We start from the raw sequence: 20,863 nt of genomic DNA on the forward strand, positions 1-20,863 counted from the left end.
GTCTCCCTCTCTCTGACCCTCCCCTGTTCATGCTCTGTCTCTCCCTGTCTCAAAAATAAATAAAAAAAATGTTAAAAAAAAAAATTAAAAAAAAAAAAAAAAAAAACCTAGTAGGGATTTTTTTTTCGCAACCATGAACCTATAACCTCTATGTTCGTCCAAAGCAAGGAAAAATAAACCTTATCTTGCTTACTTCCCCAAGGTCATCTCAAACAACTCTTTCTCCTTTCTAGCCATGTTGTACCTCTTTTCAATCTTCAAGGATGATATTTCCTAAAATTCTAGACATGCTGTTCTGCCAGAAAAACTCTTCCCAATTTTACTTATCTAGTACTTTCTTTTCTGTCGGAAGCAATCCACAAGACCTATATTAAACACAAAAGCTATCCGGAAAGAGCAGAAAGGCATACATAATCTTTCTTTGAATTTGGTAGGAACCAGCAGAAAAATAGCCTCCATTCATAATGCAAATAGGCAGTAGGAAATTTTCTCAACAAGAGATTAAGAGGCCCTGATGTTATGAAATGTTAATTTCCTATTCCCTCTTCAGTTTCACATTTGATGCCAACCATTTCCACCCTACATAGAACCCAAAAGATGCCCAGCAACCTTGATCCAGTTTGCAACTAAGAAGCAATGGAAATAATGAATAATTAAGAGGCTAGGGACCATTTGAGGTGGAAGCTTCCAGTTTACCGAAACTATGAAACTGATCTTAACAACTACCTGTAAGGATTGTTACTGGTAGCAGGCCTTACAGATCTGTAAGCCTTTTTTTTGTTTAAGTGCCAGGAAGTGGATACCCATACTTTTGTTTTCCACAAAACAAAAGTCCTTAGAGGAAATATAATTCAAACTTGTCTAAAGAGATAAAAATAGGAAAAAAAAATACTAAAATTGTACCTAACCACTTGGCAAACAAGGACTTATTTAAAAAGACAGGGAGGGGTGCCTGGGTGGCGCAGTCGGTTAAGCGTCCGACTTCAGCCAGGTCACGATCTCGCGGTCCGTGAGTTCCAGCCCCGCGTCAGGCTCTGGGCTGATGGCTCAGAGCCTGGAGCCTGTTTCCGGTTCTGTGTCTCCCTCTCTCTCTGCCCCTCCCCCGTTCATACTCTGTCTCTCTCTGTCCCAAAAAAAAAATAAATAAACGTTGAAAAAAAAAATTTTTTTAAAAGACAGGGAAAGTAGTAGAGACAGATGGGCATAATTTTACATAACTCTTCTCCCTTTTAGGACCTAAAATAGGTTGAGAGTCAAATTGAAAATTTTGTCCATTCCCTTTTCTTCTTTATAGTACTCATTACACTTGAAATTATTAAGATCTGTTTCATTCCATTTTGTTAACTAAATCCCCACAATCTACTTTGGTGTTGTCACACAGTAAATGCTCAGTTAACAGACCTCTTGAGTGATAAAATATTTATGCCTCTTATCTAGTTTCTGGACTGTTTTAATGCACCTAGATGCATATTTTTTAACTGTAGTTCTTTGACTTAATAAAGTACTTAAATCAATTTTCCTTCAGGGGCTCAGCTATTTTATTAATGAAATTTAAAAATGGTTTTAATTATAATTTCTCAGTCTACATTATACCAATGACACAAGGGTTTAATCAGAAATTTATTTATAATTAATTTGTCTTTTTTCAAAAAGGCATAGAAAATGTCTGTCACTCACCTTTGAAAGACCTGGCTAAATGGCTCCTTAAACCTTCTGGTTAATCTAGCCACAGGGAATATTAAATATTTAGGAATGAAGTGGCATCTAGTTTGTCAGAACAGTTCTATTTAAATTATACTCCCTTGTAACCAACTGTAACTGATGATTTAATTAGGTGGACGGTGTGAGTTACAATGATCACTAATAGACTGTGTTAATGTCATCAAAATTCCTATTCTCCAGAGTTGAAGTAACAGAAAGAAAAAAAATAATAAAAAGTAAAAACCTACCTAGAAAGGAAGATAGCCTATATCTCACAAAATTCACTCTGTTTTTTTTTTTCCATCCAGTAATTAGCCTTGTTTTGTTTGGTATATTCACACTAATTACAGCAACAGCTTTATTTTGCTTTGTATAAAAGACTGCTTTACTCGATAACATTTGCAGAAAAAGTATGCATTGTGTAGCTGTTACAAAGTATCCAAAAATGATGCTTTTGTGTTCTTTTTCAAGGTATTCATTCATAAGAGCTGTTACTATTATTATTAAACTTGTGTCGAATAAATAAAAACTATCAGAAAACTAATATGCAAATAAAACTAAGTCTTTAGAGACTATATATTGCAATGTCTTTTAAAGCATTTATTTTGGAGCCCATATGTGGACTCCAAAGAAACATTTCCCATCTTATAAATGAAAACAGACATGGAAAAATATCTGAGAAGAATATCATTTAGGACCTTGGATTTACTTCAGAGGCTAACACCATCAAGAAAAATTCCTTAGGGGCACCTGCGTGGCTCAGTCGGTTAAGCGTCCAACTTCAGCTCAGGTCATGATCTTGCGGTTTGTGAGTTCGAGACCTGCATCAGGCTCTGTGCTGACAGCTCAGAACCTGGAACCTCCGTCAGATTCTGTGCCTTCCCCTCCCTGCCCCTCCCCCACTCGCTCACAGACATGCTCTCTCTCTCTCTCTCTCAAAAAAAAGTATTTAAAAAAAGAAAAAAAAATCCTTAAATCTTGCTCAGAAGGCAAGCTGACAATGACACTGAGTGGGAAGATGGAATCCTACATCCACTTGTGGCAGGACCCACTGCAATCTGCTGATCAAACTGATTCCATATGGCACCCAAAAATGAAAGAGGCTTTCATTTCTCATTTTATAAGCTGAAAGTGATATCACAATGAGGAATTCTATTTCAAACTCCCAGCTATCTAAATGACAAACCCTATACCATTTGCTCATCGGCACAAGAGAAAAAATGGAAGTAGGTTTAGTTCCCTGAACAAGGAGAATAGCAGCCTTGGAGGATCCTTAAAAAAACAAACAAAAAAAAAAAACAACAAGCCCATATACCCTAAGTAACTCTCTTTAAATCTGAAACTTCCACAAAGGATCCATTACTGATAGGAGTGTGCACTGAAATGGATTAAGACTTACCTGTCCTCAAAGAAAGAAACATTAGACAACTAATTCAATAGAAAGGATTAGTTTACCTCTTGAACCAATTAAAGCCACTGTCACCTAAAAGAGTAAGATGACCCGAAAAAATGTACCACAAGGCTGGCAGGTTTCCTTTGAGAGGAAAAAGGGCAACATGTGGAAAATCGCAATCAAAGAATACAATCACAGAACACACTGGTAGAGTCCACCAATAACAGACACGATGGGCATTCACTAATTTTTTTCCACATCTTTTACCAAATATGCAAAATTTTCAAGGTCCTGTATTCCTATGAAGTGGGAAGAGAACGGAATGTAGCAGTGGATGAACACCACTTAAGTGCCCGCAGCTTTGCATGCATTATCTTATTTCTCCCATTACAGCCCTGTGAGGTAGGTCGTGGTCTTCATTCTACGAGAGAGGAAACAGACACAAACAGCAGTAAGCACGTTGCTCAAGATCACACACCTACAAAGTGGCAGAAGCAGCATCTAAACTTCTGCCGACACAAATTCCCATGCAAGTTCCTGCAGAAGAAATAAAGACATCCTCTGTCTTTCTCCCTGGTTCAGGGATGGGTTTCTGGAGTGCAGATGATGTCGCAGTTAAAGGCCACTGTAATAAATATGTCTGTGACAGTGCTATAAGGAAGGGAGCATAGAGCACATTAGAAGTTGAGAAATAAGGGAAGATCTGCGCAATGAAATTTAAGTTGGGCCCATGGCAAACTGTGTGACATGTGGCTCAAGAAGCACTGCAGAAGAAACTGTGTAAACAAATGAACAGAAATGAAATACTTTAATGGACGTTTGGGACACAACACACAATCAATTTTGGCTTCAGAATAGGCTACAGATAAGCAATGTGCTTGATTTACAAAGCAAAGGGACAGATTTGCAGCATGAGCTCTGGAGTTAGCTGTGTGAACTTGTACAAATTATTTAAGTCCTCTAAACCTCTGTGTCCTCATCTATAAAATAAGGATAATGGTACAAATCTCTAGATTTGTCTCAAAAGATTAAATGATATGACACATGTCAAGCTCTTAAGATGGGGCAAGGCACATAACAAGTGCATTAACTGTCAATAGCTATTGTTATTATGTGGGGAGATACTGCGGGACAAGACTGAAAAAGAAGGTTCAGACAACACTGAAGACTGGTGTGAATGCCACTGAGAAGAGTTCACATAATGTACTCATGGCAACAGAGAGGTAATACTGAAAGTTTGTGAGTCAAGGGATTTTCTGAGAAGAGCTGATTTCAGAAAAAATATATTGGTGGTATCCAGGACGGACTAGAAAAAAAAGAGACTAGCATTAGTGAATGAATTGAGACAAAAGTCCAAATAAGCAAAGGTACAGGAAGATACCAACAACCCAAAACTAGCATCTAAAGTGCCAGAATGGAACTAAATATAAACAAAGACAAGAACGATATTCTGTAATTACATACAGAACTAGCCTTCACATCCTACTATAGAGGCCATCTATGGTTATTGAGGCAAATATTAACTGATCACATAAAGTTAGTGCATCTGTGCTAGTAGGAGATGCAGTAATGAGATCCTATGGCACTAAATGACTACGTAATTCTACAAATCTTAACTGAGTTTATCCAGTTTTTTTCTGCTTTGAAATAGATGTTTGGGATACAGTATTGAATATTACCTTATATTATTCACATCCTCAATGCACTCAGAGTCTAGTATGTGATCTAATGGAACATACATCAGTTGTATCAATAGGTAGTGAATGGAAGAATCACGCTTGATCATATCAGTGGCATTTCTATGGTCAAACAGACCAGAAATACTCTCAGCCTAAACACTTACCAAATTTGTGACTTGGATGAATTACTTGTATTCCCAGACTCAGTTTTCCTTATCTAGAAATAGGAATATTGAGAGTTAAAGCTTGACATAATCATGGTGAGGATTAAATGAGAGCATGTATTTGAAGACGGTCAAGACTGGTATTATATGATCTAAAATACAAATTAAGAATATTTAATGTGTTGGGGTACCTGAATGGCTCAGTTGGTTAAACGCCCAACTTTGGCTCAGGTCATGATCTCAATCCTTGTGGGTTCGAGCCCCGTGTTGGGCTCTGGGCTGAATCAGGCTCAGAACCTGGAGCCTGCTTTGGATTCTTTGTCTCCCTCTCTTTCTCTGCCCCTCCCTGACTCAACACTCTGTCTCTCAAAAATGAATAATTATTTTTTTAAAAAAGAATATTTAATGTGTTTAAGGAACTGAAAAAAGGGAATTAGAGGCACAGAGGAAAAGAGACTATCAAGACTTTTAAAAAAGAATCAAAGAGAAGCGTCAGAGATAGAAAATAACAGTAAAATTTTAAATATACTGGATCAGTTAAACAGACCTCTGAAGAGGTGGTTAATGAACCGAAAGGCAGAACTGAAGAACTAACTCAGAATGAAGCACACAAAGAGAAACAAAATAAAAACCAAGTTAAAAGAGAGGAGATAAGGTGTAAATTCTAACACAAATTTGATATTCCAGAAATGATGGGAAAAATAGAGGGAAGAAAACATTTAGATGAAAACATTTAAGATTGCTTTAGGACAACAGTACTTTGGTTTCAGAAACACAACAAAGACTGCTAAAGAAAAGTCTAAAATCCAAGAAGAAACATTAAAAAAAAAAAAAAGTGAGGTAGCTACAGATAAAAATTTAAGAGGTAGTGATAATGATGATGCTATCATCTACTTCTGTGGTCAGTAAAACAACACAGAAATAAAATATTTGATAAATAATACATTAATTGAGGGTGGGCAGTATATGCTGTATCTTTACTCCTTGTAATATTTGACAAAAGACAGACCTATTTGTTAAGTGAAATTGCAGAAATAAATCCAACCTCTTGATATTCATAATAAATGCAAATGAACTATGATAAAGAGAAACAAAAAGAGTAAAGTTGGTTACACTAAGTAACTATAAAACCAAATAAACTAAGGGAAACAAATCTGTATCAGATAATACATATCTTAAGGGGGAAAAAATATAAGAGACAAAAAGGATTATTATAAATAGGTTAAAAAAGTAAAAGACCAAAACAAGAGAAAAGTCAAATAAAAAAGAAGGAAGAAAAAAATAATAAAGATAAGGACAGAAATCAATGAGACAGAGATGATTGGTAAAATGAAAAGTTAGTAAGTTAATAAAGTTCCAGAAAGACAAATCAAGAAAAAGAATTAAAATTTTATAAATCAGAATTAAAGTGGGTAAATTATTACAATATGACACTATTTAAATTTTTTTACATGCTGGGCCATATGGGTGGCTCAGTCAGTTAACTTCTGACTTGATTTTGAATCAGGTCAGGATCTCAAAGTCGTGGGTTCAAGCCCCACATCAGGCTCTGTGCTAAGCATGGAGACTGCTTAAGATTCTTTCTCTCTCTCTCTCTCTCTCTCTCTCTCTCTCTCTCTCTCTGTGCCCCTCCCCTGCTTGTGTGCCCACTCCTTGTATGTAAAAAAAAAATTTTTTTTTAATTAAATAAAAATGTTTAGGGGCACCTGGGTGGCTCATTCAGTTGAATGTCCAACTTTGGAACAGGTCATGATCTCACAACTTGTGAGTTTGAGCCCCACATTGGGTTCGCTGCTGTCACTCTAGAACCTACTTCAGATCCTCTGTTCTCCTCTCTCTCTGCCCCTCCCCACTCATTCACTCTCCCTCTCTCTCTCTCTTAAAAATGAATAAACAATTTTTAAGAATGTTTAAAAGCTATGGAAAACTAAAGGTAACAAATTAAAACCTAGATAAAAAGAGTATGCTTTGGGAAATATATAAAATGTCAAAATAGGAAAGTGGAACAGGCCAATAGCCATCAAATAACTTAAAAGTGGTAATTACAGCAGTTGTTTTTTGTTTTGTTTTGTTTTTTTAAGTAGGCCCCATGCCCAACGTGGGACTTGGATTCATGACCCTGAGATCAAGAGTTGCATGTTCTACTGACTGAGCCAGCCAGGCACCTCATGGCAGTTTATTTTAAGTTAAGCTAAAAATGACATGTTAAGCTAGAAATAAGATTCCCAGAATCCTCTTCCTTGAATAGTTGAGTTAAAGCCGGCCAAAAGAGAAATGTGTAAAAGATTTGGAAGGCAGAAATGAAGCAGCTGCCATTACTCTCTGAAGGTTGTCATAGTCAGTTGTGGTGACAGACTAGTGGTATGCTGGAACCAGCCTGTGCCAGTTCACAGGAGCTGATTATGCATATTTCTTCACAACTTCAAATTTGAAGACTTCATATTGGTAGCTTTAAATCAAACATGGTGGCAATATTTACACCACTGAAATTGGCAAACACTTAAATCAGTAAGCTCCCCGCTCCCCTGCTCCAGCCTGTTGTTAAATATTTTCAGCACAACACTGTAACAGATAGGAAAGTGTCAATGGGTTCCCTGCTAATTAACAGTAACCATTATCAGATGCTTTGAAAGCAATGATGATCTTATTCAAGAAATTCCTAAGCGAATATCAGTCAGAGAAAGAAAAATATCATATGATTTCATTCATATGTGGAATTTAAGAAACAGAGCACATGAATACAGGGGAAGGGGAGGAAAAGTAAGAATAAAACAGAGACCGAGGCAAACCATAAAAGACTCTTAAACACAGAGAACAAACTGAGGGCTGCTAGAGGGGTGTTAGGTGGTGGGGGGGATGGGTTAAATGGGTGATAGGTATTAAGGAGGGTACTTGTTGGGAGCACTGGGTGTTAATATGTAAGTGATGAATCATTAAATTCTACTCCTGAAACCATTATTACACTACATGTAAACTAACTTGGATTCCAGTTTTTAAAAATTAAGTTTAAAATTAAAAAAAAAAAAAAGAGTCCTAGCTGCTCTAAATTCTTGCCAACACTTGATACTGTCCTTTTTTACTATTAGCCGTTTTAATGAAAGAGTATCTTATGCATTTAAATTTACATTACCTGATGACAAATGTTGAAAACCTTTATGTATTTACTATTTGTGTACTTTCATTTGTGAAGTATATGTTCAAAGTTTTCATTCATTTTATTGATTTTGAAGCTGTATTTTTCTAATTCAAATGTTAAAAACTATAAATCCTACTAAGCTACTAAATACTTCAGTTGAATCTTACTGAATATCACCACTGCAAATTTTGTATGTTGTCATTTTCATTTCATTTCAATTATTTCTAATTTACTGCAAAATTATTCTACTACTCATGATTATACAGAAGAGTGTTGTTTATGTTCCAAATATTTGAAGATTGGTAGGAAATTTTTGGCTATTTATTTTTAATTTTATTTTATTGTTACAGAGAACATAGTATGGCATAAATCATATTAAATTTATTGAGACACAAAAAAATAAACAAATATTTTTTTTAATTCAAAAAAAATCCAGAAAGTAAATACACAGTAGTGTGATTATGGGATCTTAGAGTAGTTCTATTTTTAAGTTTCTGAGGAACCTCCATACTGTTTTCCACAGTGGCTGAAACTAACAGAACAATATGCTAACTATACTGGAATTAAAATTAAGAACTTACTAATAAAAAAAAAAAGAGGGGCATCTGGGTGGCTCAGTCAGTTAAGTGACTTGATTTCAGCTCAAGTCCTGATCTCACAGTTCATGAGTCTGAGCCCTGCATTAGGCTCTGTGCTGACAGTACAGAGCCTGCTTAGGATTCTCTCTCTCCCTCTCTCTCTCTGCCCCTTCCCCACTTGTGTTCATGCTCTCTCTCTCACTCTCTCCCTCTCTCTCTCTCAAAAATAAATGGACTTAAAAAGAAAGTCTAGAAAGTATAAAAAGAATGTAAACTCACTGCTTATGCTGCAAAGCCAAGTATTAACCTAAAACCCAATCTGGACACAAGAAATGACATTATAGGATCATTTCAACATATAAACTAAATAAGATATAAACTATTCTAACTCTATATTAAAATGTCTACATCATAACCTAACAGGGTTTATCCCAGGAATATAGCAAATGTAACATCAAAACATCTAATCACCATAATGTACCACATTAATGGACTAAGACAGAAAAAAAGACCTGATCCCTTCAAAAGATGCAGTAGAGGCATTACACAAACCTTAATAGTTTGTAGGGGATTATTATTTAAAAAATAAAAATAAAAACTTAGAAATAAGAGACAGAAGAGGCCTTTCTTAACTTGATAGATTCTGCCCAAATTCCACAGCAAATACATAATCAATGGCACAAGGTTAGACATTATTCCCTATAATATCACAAACAATGCCACTCTTAAATCTATAGTAGATGCCATAAACCATAAGAAAGTCATAAGCCAATGCCATAAGCCAAAGAAAAGAAATAGAAGGATGAGGATTTTAAAGAAAAAAATCAAACTGTTAATTTTACAAACAATATTATCTCTTGCATAGCCAACCCAAGAAAATCAACAAAATACTTTCATTAATAAGAGCTGAAAAAGGATTGCAAATAAAATATTAACATGAAAATACATAGATTTGTCTGTAATAATAACTAAATAATATAAAACAAGATACTAGTGACACCCCTTACAAAGTACCTATAAAATATCTAGGAATCACCCTAAAGTAAAAGACCATTTTCAGGAAAAAATAATAACTATTAAAAATGTTTAAAACTGATTAAAAAGTCATATTATGTGCATGTATGAAACAATCAAATAGTTAAAAGATACCAATTGTCCCCTAGACTACTATACAAATTTCATGTCAATCCAAAAAATATTATGAGTAAAATTGAATGCAATTTGATAGGTACTTTCTATAATTTATAATGAAAAACACTGAATCATAAGTAGGTAGGACAATTTAGAAATATAAGAAAAAAATGGGGGGCTTACTCTGGCAAATATTATAAACCCAAAGAGATGAAGATAAATATAAAGATTAGATAGACAATAATTAATGAGTGCAAGAACAGACAATTAGGACAGTGGAAAAGAATAGAGGAGCTTTGTTTGTAATAAACATCATAAATCAATAAGTTTAGAATGCATTCTAGGGTAAATTGTGTGGGACAGTGTTGAGGAACAGAAGGAAAAAAACAGTAATACAAAAATATAAAGCTAAAGAAAAAAGATATAGGAGAAGATCTTTAGGAACTTAGGGATAGAGAAGGAAATCATTTTTTTTAAATAGTCAAAATTAGGGGGCACCTGGTGGTTCAGTCAGTTAAGTGTCCAGCTCTTGGTTTTGACTCAGGTCATGATCTCATGGTTTGTGAGTTCCAGCCCCACATTGGGCTCCATGCTGACATGGTACAGCCTGTTTGATGTTCTCTCTCTCCCTCTTTCTCTGCCCCTCCCCCGCTCACTCTGTCTCTTTCTCAAAAATAAACAATAAACTTTTAAAAATAATAAAAGAGTCAAAAATAGGGGTGTCTAGATGGCTCTGTTAAGTATCTGACTTCGGCCCAGGTCATGACTTCACTGTTCGTGGGTTCGAGCCCCGCTTTGGGCTCTGTGCTGACAGCTCAGAGCCTGGAAGCTGCTTTGGATTCTGTGTCTCCCTGTCTCTCTGTGCCTCCCCTGCTCAGGCTCTCTACTCTCTCTCTCAAAAATGAATAAAACATTTAAAAAAATTTTAAATAGTCACAATTATATACCATAAAAAGACAGAATAATTTTAATGCAAATTTCGTAAAATATTCCTGTTAAATGAATAATTTGACAAACTATGAATGACTGATTGAGGTAAGGCATTCACAATAATTAAGACAATCAAAAGATTGATTGTAATAATGTATAGGGAATCCCTATAAATCATCCCCCAAAACTAGAAATCTATAAATAAAATGGGCAAAGCTATAAATAGACAATTTATAAAAAGAAAAACCTTTAATAGATATTAAAACCTTTAATAGCTATTAATGATGTTTGACATCATTAATAATTAGAGAAATGCAAATTAAAAAGATGAGATGTCTCCAAAACCAGACACAGACCCACTAAAAAGGAGGACTATAGACCAATTTCCCTGATGAACATGAATGCAAAAATCCTCAACAAGATATTAGCCAACCAGATTCAACAATACATTAAAAAAAATTATTCACTACAACCAAGTGGGATTTATACCTGGGATGCAGGGCTGGTTCAATATCCACAAAACAATTAACGTGATTCATCGCATCAATAAAAGAAAGGACAAGAACCATATGATCCTCTCAATAGACGCAGAGAAAGCATTTGACAAAATACAGCATCCTTTCTTGATAAAAACCCTCAAGAAAGTAGGGACAGAAGGAGCATACCTCGAGATCATAAAAGCCACATATGAATGACCCCACGCTAATATCATCCTCAATGGGGAAAAACTGAGAGCTTTCCCCCTAAGGTCAGGAACAAGACAGGCATGTCCACTCTCACCACTGTTATTCAACATAGTATTAGAAGTCTTAGCCTCAGCAATCAGACACAAAGAAACACAAAGAAATAAAAGGCATCCAAATCGTCCAGGAGGAGGTCAAACCTTCACTTTTTGCAGATGACATGATACTCTATACGGAAAACCCAAAAGATTCACCAAAAAACTGCTAGAATTGATTCATGAATTCAGCAAAATTGCAGGATATAAAATCTACACACAGAAATTGGTTGCATTCCTACACACCAACAATGAAGCAACAGAAAGAGAAATCAAGGAATCGATCCCATTTACAGTTGCACAAAAAACCATAAAATACCTAGGAATAAATCTAACCAAAAAGGTGAAAAATCTATACCCTGAAAACTATAGAAAGCTTATGAAAGAAAGTGAAGAAGAGACAAAACAGATGAACATTAGGGAAGGGAAACAAAAATAATATAAAAACAGGGAGGGAACAAAACAGAAGAGACTCATAAATAGGGAGAACAAACAGGGTTACTGGAGGGGTTGTGGGAGGGGGGATGGGCTAAATGGGTAAGGGGCATTAAGGAATCTACTCCTGAAATCATTGTTGCACTATATGCTAACTAATTTGGATGTAAGTTTTAAAAAATAAAAAATAAAATCAAAAAAAAAGAAGAAATATCTCCTTTAGATCAGCAAGCATCCTATTTTTAAAATGTGAATTTTCTTAAGAAAGAAAGAAAGAAAGAGGATGAGATGTCACTTTACATTAGAAAGGCAAAATTTAAAAGATCAAATAATATCAATTGGTAAAAATTCATGAACTGTTTTTGGAAGAACATTAAATATGAATACATCCTGTCACCCAAAAATTGTCCTCAAGGAGACACTTACGGAGATAATTGTTGAAGCACTGTTTCTCATACCAAGATAGTAGAGGTCTCCAAGGTTCCCATCAGTAAATGAATAAACAAAATGTAATACATGTGTATGATGGAAACAAAAATAACAAATATTTTTTTTAAAATTAAGGAAAAAATTAAGAGTGCATTGTATAGCATAAAACCATCTATGTCAACTAGAAACTCACACACACACACACACACACACACACACACACACACAAAATAGAAGCATGTGTGTTAGGGACATATTTTGAATAAACATATGAACATAAGATTTCAAAAATATATGTTAAATTCAATAAAATGGGTGCTTATAGACACAGTGGAATGATTATAAATAATGAAGATAAAGGGGGGAAATCATAAAGGAAGACAAAAGGTATTAAGCAGTGATGAGTCTGTCATGAACTTAGTAAGATTAACTCAATTCTTGTACCTGAAGTTCATACTAAGAAAAACAAAATGGTCTATACGCCTCATCCTCAGGCACATATCCACATGTTAGAAGGGAAATGACCATCTGTGTCATGTAACTAAACGCCAATTGACAGATCCACTCCACCCAACTGATTTCCAGGTTGGACATTCTTAGGTCCAAATGATAAACTTTCACATCCAAACAGAAGGGGAGAACATTATTTCTCCCTTCTCCCCTACCCACACATGCAAAAGAAACACTGATATTGGCTTAGGAAAAAAAAGCTTGCCACCTCTAAATAGCATGCAGTTTTTCAAATCATGATTTTATTATCTCTATATTTCTGCAAACTCCCAAATCTCCAAAGAGGAATAACTCACAGATACCACATTCATTCCAGGGATGAGCCTAAAATAGAAGTAAAATAAGGCGTAGTTTGTTTAGAGACTTTTCCTTCGAAAACATAAACTACTCTATGCAATTATGTCGAGAATTAAAAACTGCTACAGATGGCTTACTAAGACTATTAATACTCTAAGACCATCATATGCAATTTTGTCATTAATTGCTAAAATCCCATTGATTTTAATCTACAAAAGTAATAAATCCAACATACCATAATTGCTTGTATTTTTAAACCCTAAGAGATTAGACATTTTAAATCTTGTCTCTGCCCTTAACTAGGGAATTTAAATATCAGAAAATAAATTTGAAGCTTCTGCTTTGGGGATGAAAACATAAATTTTGTCAGGAAAAACATAAAAATAGATGAATTCAGTTTGCACTATTTACCTCACTATAGGGTTTCCATAAAAACTGAGAGAGAAAACAAACCATTAGCACAATTTAACATCCTTGACTCAGAGCAATATCAAACATGGTTCTCAGGTCAAATAATATTGCAATCTTGCTATGCTTTAGAATACATTTTCTTAATTGTGATTATAGTTACATATATTTTATTGTTGTACTGTCTTAAAATATTATTTTCATAAAAATATTTTCAAATATACAGACACAATAATGCAAATACCTTTTACTAGGTTTTATTTTTACAATTTAATGCCAGTCAAACACAAAGGTCCTTTTTTTAATGTTTAATTATTTTGAAAGAGAGAGAGAGAGAGTATGTGTAAGGGCGGAGAGGGTCAGAGAGAAAGAGAGAGACAGAATCCCAAGCAGTCTCTGCACTGTCAACATAGCCTGACGCGGGGCTCAAACTGTGAGACCAAACAAACTGTGAGACCATGACCTGAGCCAAAATCAAGAGTCAGACAATTAACCAACTGAGCCACCCAGGCATCCCACAAACTACAAGTCTTAAAATAGTTCTAGAACAGACTATATACTTAATGTTAAAGTACATATGAAAGAATGGGGATTGAGAAGAAAGAGTTAAACACTTTTAATGCTAAATTATTCTGAATTATTTTATTTCCATATATTTCCATGTACAATTTTGGAAAACAGAAACAAAAAGGAAGATTATAGTTATGTCTGGGAGGTAAGATTACAGGACATATTTGATTTTCTCCTTCATAGTTTTATATTTTTCCTAATTCTCTTCCACAGGAAAATACTTTTTTTTTATTCAGAGGCAGAATAAACATTAAAAGTAAAACAAAAAGGACTTCAACTGCTAACAATATAGCCAACCAGATATGTGGTGTACTTGACGTTCTAGTTGAAATGTATTTTTTAAAGACATTGCTTTTTAAAATTTGTGACTAAGAATTCCTTAAAAAGAGAAAACAGAATAACACAATGGACAAGAAGAGAATAAACTGATCACCTTCTAAATTCAAAGTGAAGCTTATTGAAATGCTGATTAACAAAGTATAAAGTTAAATATGCATGTTAAACTTTTTTACTGAAAGCTATATAAAAAAAAGTAGAGTACCAATTTTCATACCAGTTTTTCTTTCAATTTTTTATTTAAATTCTAGTTAGTTGACATATATAGTAAAATTGGGTCTCAGTAATAGAATTTAGTGATTCATCATTTACATATAACACCCAGTGCTCATCAGAAGTGTCCTCCTTTATACCCATCACCCATTTAGTACAACACCTGCCCACCTCCCTCCATCAACCCTGTTTGTATTCTTTTACCTTTGCAAATACCTTTAACTAGGTTTTCACAATTTAATACCAGTCAAACACAAAGGTCATTTTCTAATGTTTATTTATTTTGAAAGAGAGAGAGATAGTATGTGTTAAGGGGGCACAGGGGCAGAGAAAGAGACAGACAGAGAGAGAGAGAGAGAGAGAGAGAGAGAGAGAATCCCAAGCAGTCTCTGCACTGTCAGCATAGCCTCTCTCATAGCCTCAGATATCCTTCCATCTCTTTTTTTTTCCCTTCCCCTATGTTCATGTGTTTTGTTTCTTAAATATCATATATAAGTGAAATCATACGGTATTTCTCTTCTTCCTGACTTATTTCACTTAGCATAATACACTCTAGCCCCATCCATATCATTGCAAATGGCAAGATTTCATTCTTTTTGATGGCTGAGTAATATTCCATGGTATATTTATACTACCTCTTCTTTATCCATTAATGAGTTAATGAGCATTTGGGCTCTCTCCATAATTTAGCTATTGTTGATAATGCTGCAACAAATATCAGGGTACAGGTGCCCTGTTCGAATCAGTATTTTTGTGTCCTTTGGGTAAATGCCTAGCAGTGCAATTGTTAGGTCATATGGCAGTCTATCTTTACCTTTTTGACAAACCTCCATACTGTTTTCCAGAGTGGCTGTAGTAGCTTGTATTCTCACCAACAATGCAAAGAGGTTTCCTCTATCTCCACAACCTTGCCAATAGCTGTTTCCTGTGTTGTTGATTTTAGCCATTCTGACAGGTGTGAGGTGGTATCTCATCAAGGTTTTGATTCTTATTTCCCTCATAATGATGATGTTGAGCATCTTTTCATGTGTCTGTTGGTCATCTGGATGTATTCTTTGGAAAAATGTCTGTTCACGTCTTCTGTCCATTGCTTAACTGGATGATGTATTTTTTGCATGTTTAATTTGATAAGTTTTTTATAGATTTTGGATACTAACCCTTTATCAGATGTATCATTTGCAAACATCTCCCATTCCACAGGCTGCCTTTTAATTTTTTTATTTCCTTCACTGTGAAGAAGCTTTTTATCTTGATGAAATCCCAGTAGTTCATTTTTTGCTTTGTTTCACTTGCTTCCAGAGACATGTCTAGTAAGAAGCTGCTACAGCTAATGTTGAAGAGGTTGCTGCCTGTTTTCTCCTCTAGGATTTTGATGGTTTCCTGTCTCACATCTAGGTCTTTCATCCATTTTAAATTTATTTTTGTATATGGTGTAAGAAAGTGGTCCAGTTCCATTCTTCAGCATGTTACTGTCCAGTTTTCCCAACACCTTTTGCTGAAGAGGCCTTTTTCAATTGGATCTTCTTTCAACTTTGTCACTGATTAGTTAACCATATAGTCGTGGGTCCATTTCTGTGTTTTCTGTTCCATTCCATTTATCTAGGTGTCTGTTTTTGTGCCAGTCCCATCTGTCTTGATGACTACAGCTTTGTAATATAGCATCAAGTCCGGAATTGTGAGGCCTCCAGCTTTTTGTTTTTCAAGATCGCTTTGACTATTTGGGGTCTTTTATATTCCATACAAATTTTAGGATTGTTTGTTCTAGTTCTGTGGGAAAAAAAATGCTGGTAGTATTTTAATATGGATTTCATTAAATGTGTAGATTGCTTTGGGTAGTATGGAAATTTTAACAATACTTTTTTTGTCTAATTCATGTGCATGTAACTTTTTTTTTTTCTTTGTGTCCTCTTCAATTTCTTTCATAAGTGTTCTATAGTTTTCATGGTATAGATCTTTTACCTCTTTGGTTAGGTTTATTCCTGTGTGTCTTATAGATTTTGGTGCAATTGTAAATGGGATTGATTCCTTGTTTTCTCTTTCTTCTGCTTCTTTATTGGTGTATAGAAATGCAATAGATTTTTATATGTTTATTTTATATCCTGTAACTTTGCTGAATTTGTGTATCAGTTCCAGTAATTATTTGGTGGAGTTTTGCGGGTTTTCTACATAAAATATCAGGTCATCTGAAAATCGAGAAAATATGGCTTCTTCCTTGCCAATTTGGATGCCTTTTATTTCTTTTGGTTGTCTGATTGCTGAAGCTAGGACCTCCGGTGATATGTTAAATAATAATGGTAAGAGTGGACATCCTTGTCTTGTTCCTGACTGTAGAGGAAAAGCTCTTAATTTTTCCCCATTGAGGATGATATTAGCTATGGGTCTTTCATATACAGCCTTTATGATGTTGAGGTATGTTCCATCTATCCCTATTTTGTTGAGGGTCTTTATCAAGAATGGATGTTGTATTTTGTCAAATGCTTTTTCTGCATCTAGAGACATTATCATATGGTTCTTATTTTTTCTTTTACTAATGTAGTGTATCATAGTGAATTATTTGCAACTATTGAAGCAGCCCTGTAGTCCAGGAATAAATCCCCCTTGATCACGGTGAATAATTCTTTTAATGTACTGTTGGATTCAATTTGCTAGTATCTTGTTGAGAATTTTTACATCCATGTTCACTAGGGATATTGGCCTGTAATTCTCCTTTTTAGTGGTGTCTTTGTCTGGTTTTGGAATCAAGGTGTAGCCTCGGAGGAGTTTGGAAGTTTTCCTTCCACTTCTATTTTTTGGAAGAGCTTGAAAAGAACAGGTATTAACTCTTCTTTGTTGAAAAGATTTTTGATTACTGATTCATTTTCTTTGCTGGTTATGGGTCTGTTTTTCTATTTCTTCCAATTTCAGTTTTGGTAGTTTGTAAGTGTCTAGGAATTTATTCCTGATTGCCTGGGTTTCTGGCATATAATTTTTCATAATCTCTTATGATTGTTTTAATTTCTATGGTGTTGGTTGTGATCTCTCCTCTTTCATTTGTGAATTTATTTATTTGGGTCCTTTCTTTTTGATAAATATGGCTAGGGTTTTATCAATTTTATTAATTCTTTCAAGGAACCAGATCTTAGTTTCACTGATCTATTGTGGGTTTTTTTGTTTGTTTCCTTCTGTATTATTTCTGCTTTAATCTTTATCATTTCCCTTCTTCCACTGGCTTTAACCATTATTTTCTGTTCCTTTTCTAGCTCCTTTAAGGTTAGGTTGTGTATTTGAGACTTCTTGTTTCTTGACATAGACCTATATTGCTATATACTTCCCTCTTAGGGCCACCCTTGCTGCATCCCAAATGTTTTGGACTGTCATGTTTACAATTTAATTTGCTTCCATGTATTTTTTATTTCTTCCTTAAGTTCCTGGTTAACTCTTTCACCTTTAGTAGGATGTTGTTAACCTCCATATATTTGTGTTCTTTCCAAGATTTTTCTTGTGGCTGACTTCAAGTTTCATAGCCTTGTCGTCAGAAAATATACATGGTATGATCTCAATCTTTTTTTGTTGTTGTTGAGAGAAAGAGAGAGGCACAGAGGGAAAGAGAGAATCTTAAGCAGGCTCCATGCTCAGTGCAGAGCCTGATGCAGGATTCCATTTCACAACGATGAGACCATGACCTGAGTCGAAATCAAGGGTCAGGTGTTTAACTGACTGAGCCACCAGCCGCCCAAGCACTCCTCAATCTTTTTGTACTTGTTGAGGCCTGATTTGTGACCCAGTATGTGAACTATTCTGGAGAATGTTCCATGTGCACTTGAAGAAAATGTGTATTCTGCTGCTTTAGGATGTAATGTTCTGATATGTCTGTTAAGTCCATTTGGTCCAGTATATTATTCAAAGCCATTGTTTCCTTGTTGATTTTCTGCTTAGATGATCTGTCCATTGCTATAAGTGGGATGTTAAAGTCCCCTATTATTGTATTATTATCAATGAGTTATCAATCGAAATCACAAATGATTTAATGATTTATATATTAGGGTACTCCCAAGTTGGAAGCATATTTACAATTGTTACATCACCTTGATGGATAGACCCCTTACCCCCTTCCTTATCTCATGTTGGTCTTTGGTTGAAAATTTAGTTTGTCTGGGGGCGCCTGGGTGGCTCAGTCGGTTAAGTGTCCGACTTCAGCTCAGATCATGATTTCACGGTTTGTGAGCTCAAGCCCCGCATCAGGCTCTGTGCTGATAGCTTAGAGCCTGGAGATCTAGAGATTGCTTCAGATTCTCTCTCTCTCTCTCTCTCTCTCTCTCTCTCTCTCTCTCTCTCTCTCTCTCAAAAGTAAATAAACATTAAAAAAAATTAAAATCTAGTTTGTCTAATAGAAGTATGGCTACTCCAGCTTTCTTTTGCTATCCATTAACATGATAGATGGTTCTCTAACCCCTCACTTTCAACCTGCAGGTGTCTTTAGGTCTAAAATGAGTCTTTTGTAAGCAGCATATATATGAGTCTTGTTCTTTTATCCATTCTGATACCCTATATCATTTGATTGGAGCATTTAGTCCATTTACATTCAGAGTAGTTATCAATACCTAAGAATTTAATAGCATTGTATCACCTATAAAGTCACTGATTCTGGAGATTTTTCTATTTCTTTTTTAGTCTTTATTCTTTTGGTCTTTCTCACTCAAAGGGTCCCCTTTAATATTTCTCGCAAGGCTGATTTAGTGGTCATGAGCTCCTTTGGTTTTGTTTTTTGTTGTGGTGGGTTTTTTTTTTTGGAGGGGGGGTCTGGGTAACTCTTTATCTCTCTTTCTATTCTGAATGACAGACTTGTGGATAAAGGATTCTTAGCTGCATGTTTTTCCTCTTCAGCACAATGAATGTATCATGGCAGTCCCTTCTGCCGTGCTAGGTGTCTGTGGAGAGATCTGCTGCAAACCTGATTTGCCTTCCCTTGTAGATTAGGGATATTTTCCCCCATGCTTTCAGGACTTTTTCTTTATCTCTATATTTTAAAATTTTTATTATACTTGGTGTTGGCTGGTTTTGTTGACTTTTATGGGAGCTCTCTGTGCATTTCAATGTCTGTTTCCTTCCCCAGATTAGGGAAGTCGTCAGCAATGATTTGCTAAAACAAACTTTCTGCCCCTTTTTCTCTCTTCTTAAGACTCATATGATAGGAATGTTAATAGGCTTTATGGACTTGCTGAGTTTCCTAAGTCTACATTCGTGATCTAATACTATTCTTTCTTCTTTTCAGCTTCATTATTTTCCATAATTTTGTCTTCTATATCACTGATTTGTTCCTCTGCTTTGTCCATCCTCATTGTCATTATCCAGTCAGATTTGTATCTGGGTTATAGCATTTTTTTTAATTTAAGTCTGACTAGTTTTTAGTTCGTTTACCTCTGTAGTAGAAGATTTTCTAATGTCTTCTATGTTTTTCTCAAGCCCAGCTAGTATCCTTATGATTGTTGTTTTAAATTCTGGTTCAGGCATGTACTTACATCTGTTTTAATTAAATCCCTGGACATCATCTCTTGTTCTTTACTTTGGGATGAATTCTTTCATCTTGTCATTTCATCTAGGTCACGTGTGTGTGTGTGTGTGTGTGTGTGTGTGTGTGTGTGTGTGTGTGTGTTAGGAAAGCTTGTTATATTTCCCGATCCTGAGAGTAATAGCTATATTTAGAAGAGGTCCTATACTCTCCGGGATCTGGCACTTAGGAAAGTGTTTCAGAGTAGCACTCTCCTGTTGTGTTTTTGGCTGCTGTTTCAAGTCAATCTTCTGCAGAGTTTCTCCTCGCCTGCAGTGGGGAATGTTTGGACCTTGTCCAGTGCATGAATTTTAACTAGGTGTGATTTGGTCCATTTGTTGAAATAAACCCAATTCTGGGGTGACTGGGTGGCTCGGTCAGTTAAGCATCCTACTTCTGCTCAGGTCATGCTCTCACGGTTTGTGGGTTCAAGCCCCACGTCAGGCTCTGCACTGACAGCTCAGAGCCTGGAGCCTCCTTCAAATTCTGTGTCTCCCTCTCTCTGCCCCTCCCCTGTTCACACTCTGTCTCTGTCTCTCAAAAATGAATGTTAAAAAAAATTGTTTTTTAATAAACCCGATCCTATTTCCACTAGAGCTGAAGCTTTGCAACAATCTGTGATCAGACTTAATGCATATAGGAATGAGG

General features: G+C 35.4%; 1 long non-coding RNA gene across 1 annotated transcript in view; it reads right to left on the bottom strand.

Annotated features, from left to right (window-relative positions):
* Nucleotides 1-2,625: 2,625 nt before the first annotated feature.
* The window catches only part of LOC123379622, a 44,031-nt gene continuing 25,793 nt past the window's right edge, over nucleotides 2,626-20,863 (bottom strand). The window contains exons 2-3 of the long non-coding RNA XR_006584307.1: nucleotides 4,938-4,990; nucleotides 2,626-3,515 (exon numbers count right to left, since the gene is read on the bottom strand). This is a non-coding gene — a long non-coding RNA (uncharacterized LOC123379622). The remainder of the gene's footprint in view (nucleotides 3,516-4,937; nucleotides 4,991-20,863) is intronic.

The sequence above is a fragment of the Felis catus genome, chromosome A1 (genome assembly GCF_018350175.1).
Source record: "Felis catus isolate Fca126 chromosome A1, F.catus_Fca126_mat1.0, whole genome shotgun sequence".
In the NCBI taxonomy this organism is placed as follows: domain Eukaryota; kingdom Metazoa; phylum Chordata; class Mammalia; order Carnivora; family Felidae; genus Felis; species Felis catus.